The sequence below is a fragment of the Silene latifolia genome, chromosome 4, assembly GCF_048544455.1.
Source record: "Silene latifolia isolate original U9 population chromosome 4, ASM4854445v1, whole genome shotgun sequence".
Classification (NCBI taxonomy): domain Eukaryota; kingdom Viridiplantae; phylum Streptophyta; class Magnoliopsida; order Caryophyllales; family Caryophyllaceae; genus Silene; species Silene latifolia.
In genome coordinates, this window is record NC_133529.1 from 48,182,516 (window position 1) to 48,186,269 (window position 3,754).

Sequence of the window (3,754 nt, forward strand, 5' to 3'; positions counted from 1 at the left end):
AAAGGCAATCGTATCGGATGCCGTATATCCGGTTTCATATTTTGCCGATCCTTATCGGATACGGTTTTTAAAGAACCGTATCGGATATCCAGAAATCCGTATAATTAAATTTGTATAGCGTATCGGATACGTATAAAAAAACCGTATCGTATAATTTTGTTCAGCCCTAGTCATGACCTTGTTGGGTCATGCTAATCTATAATTAAGCACCGCATTAGTATGACCTTGAAGTAGAAGATGTCAATTGGTGACCTTGAAGTAGAAGAGGTCAATTGAAGGTCAATTTGGTGACCTAGTAAGTGTCACCTTCTAATTGCTTGGACACAAATAATGAGGACAACAACAAAGTAAACAAAAAAATGGGTGGTGAACTAAAGTGGTGACTTTCTGCTTGAGACAGTCATGGGTCATGACCCTTTTGTTTAGGAGGGTGAAAGTGGGTCAAGATTAATAAGGTGTGATTAAGAGAAAAAAATTTGGTGACCCGATTAAGTCTACCTTATGCTTGGAGATGACCTTAGTAGTGAAAAATGACTATAATGGATCAAATCACATACCAAATCGAATTGAAATTACCAATGACCTCAATCCTAGATTTCAACAAATCAGCAAAACAGATACAATGACAGAAGACAGACACTGTGATGCTAATACAGTAATACTACATGAGGATTTAGAGTCAATTCTTGTCTCTGAACTCGTTTAATTTTCCAAAACCGATATCATATACTCACAACCAGGAAAAGTAGAATTCTATTACATTGATTGTTCAGAAATGACAAGGATTCTTCTGATCTGGTAACACATATTTCAATCAAAAGCCCCATATTTAATTTGGCATTTAATCCATCCAAATTGTAAAACTGAGCAAGATCTCAGATCCAAACAAAATGCATCCAAAAACACATCAAGAATGCGATTAAATCAAACAAAAACAACACACCAACGCGATAAACGTCATTCAAACGCATAAAATGAAATAGATGTTCTGTTATATGTATAAATCTGTGAATGAACAAATGATTACAAAACAAAATTCACAAAATAACATTCTTCCCTATCAGTCTATAAGAGATCAAATCACATACCATTGACGAAAAGTAAAGAAAATGTAATTTCATAGATATTAAGTATTCCCCTGTACCAAACTCACGAGAAATCAAAACTAATCCGCAATTCAGACAACGGATGAAGAAACACCGGCACCAGGAGCGGACTTTGTAGCGGCACCAAGGAACGAAAGAAAGCCAACGGAAGCACCAGCACCAATACCAGAATCTTGATACTCAAGAAACAAATCATCAGGAACACGGAACACACCATGAACACAAACAATACCAACACCAATAACAAGCGCGGAAAGGAGAACCGATACAACACTGGTCAAGAAAACCGCAAACACAGAGAACACACCAAGCAACAGAAGCGTCTCGATGTCGGAAAATTCACGGTTGAATAGGACAAGAGGTTGAACGGATTGTCTGAAGAGGTAAAGGAACACCAAGCGGCGACGACGGCAGCGAGGGTGAGAAGGGAGAAAGGGTGGGCGGCGAGGGAGGCGGCGAGGGTTAGGGTGATTAGGGTAAGGTAGTTGATACGGAAGTAGGAGTAGTTTTTACGGATGCGAGAGGCGGCATCGGTGAGGGATTCGGGTTGGGAGAAAGAGGTTCGATCGAGGAGTTCGGCCCAAGGGCGACGGTGGGAGAGGGCGTTGGATGCCGAGTCGTGGAGACGGGTTAGGAAGATCCTCTCTCCCCTTATTTATTTGCTCTATGTATGGAAGTGTTATCTCGACTCCTTAGGCAGCTTTTTCACTCATCCTGGATTTTCCTATCATCCAAAGTGTGTAAGGATTAATCTTACCCATCTCATATTGAAGGAGCCCTCCCATTAAGGTATCTTGGTATTCCTCTTTTCAGTTCAAGACTTACTCAAAAACATTTCCAGCCTATGCTGGATAAGATAAAGGTTATAATATCTCACTGGCCAACCATTTTTTGAGCTACTCTGGTAAAATCGCTTTGATCAATTCTATCATATTTGGACTTCAGAATTTTTGGGGAACGAGTGTATTGCTCCCAAAAGGGATTGTTAAAAAAATCAATAAGATTTGTAAGGAATTTCTTTGGGGTATTGAGGACGAACAAAGACGGTTGGTGTTTAAGAGCTGGGATAGTTTTCTCCTTCAAAGGAAGGAGGGTGGCGGAGTATTAAAGAGATATTAAGCTGGAACAAATCCCAGCTTATGTCTTGGATTAGAAAAATTGATGTTGATTCCAGTAGCATCTGGATGAAGTGGATGAAAGCTTATGTTCTTCAAGGGATAAGCATATGGGACTTTCAGGTAACAGCTGCACATTTATGGGTCTTACATAGCATTATCTCTTGTAGGGATACTTTGCTTTGTTATGCTGGCAGTTGGAGAATGCAAAGAGTATCATACGACAAGCTGATTTTAAAAGTCAGATTTATGAGCTTCTTCGTCCAAAGGTAGCTCATTTTTCCAGCGCACAAGACTTTGGGTAATTCATTTGCTGTTTTTTCCGCTTTTTAGAAATTTAAACTAAATCGAATCGAATCGAATTGAATCGAATCGAATGGAGCCGAATCGAAATGAATCGAATCAATAGAGCGAGTTGAATCGAATCGAGCCTGAATCGAATCGAATGGAGTGAAGCCGAATCGAATCGAATCGAATGGAGTGAATGAATCGAATCAATAGAATTGAATCGAACTAAGTGATTGGAAGTGAATTCAATGAAATAATAATAATAATAATAATAATAATAATAATATTATTATTATTATTATTATTAGTATTATTATTATTATTATTAGAAGAAGAAGAAGAAGAAGAAGAAGAAGAAGAAGAAGAAGAAGAAGAAGAAGAAGATTAATAATAATAATAATAATAATAATAATAATAATAATAATAATAATAGTCATAATTATACTAATTTGAATGATTAACTAGGTAGTCACCATGAACCACGGTTCACCATCAATCTAATTAGGTGAAATAATGGAGCACCGATTTGCTAGATTGATGTTCAAAGTCTAGCCGTTTATCATCCTAATTTGATTGATTAGGTAGCCATCACGAAGCACCAACCATCTTAATTTAATTAATACATAAATAAAAATTGACAGACCTTAATTTCATCTTTAACAAATAAATAAAATTTGGTTGATTAATTAAAACTCAACAAATAATATTAATAATTGATAACAAGTAAATTAATTTATTATTTGATAAATTAGAATCCATCTTGTAAGTTTTAAGTCATTTGAGAAATTAAATTAAGTTTTAGGGAAAAATATTGATTTAAGAGTTCACTTGGTTCAGTTTTAGGTGAAAAGGGTACAAAATAGAACGTTATAGAAAAGTGTATGTGAAAGAGTAAAGTTCATATATGAAAAAATAATTAGGTATTAAGAATAGTAATATTAAAATTAACAATGTTATTAATAATATTATTAATTAATATTCATATTCATATTCATAATAAAAATAAAAATACTAATAGTATTAATTATATTAATATGAATATTGTTAATTTTAATAACCATAATATTCATAATAATAACAATAATGAGGATTATTAATTAATAATAATTTAATGATAATAATAATAATAATAATAATAATAATAATAATAATATTAATTATATTAATATGAATATTGTTAATTTTAATAACCATAATATTCATAATAATAACAATAATGAGGATTATTAATTAATAATAATTTAA

The 3,754-nt window shown here is 33.8% G+C and overlaps 1 pseudogene; it reads right to left on the reverse strand.

Annotated features, from left to right (window-relative positions):
- Positions 1-949: 949 nt before the first annotated feature.
- On the reverse strand, positions 950-1,761 carry LOC141651486 (PRA1 family protein B4-like; annotated as a pseudogene).
- Positions 1,762-3,754: the final 1,993 nt, after the last annotated feature.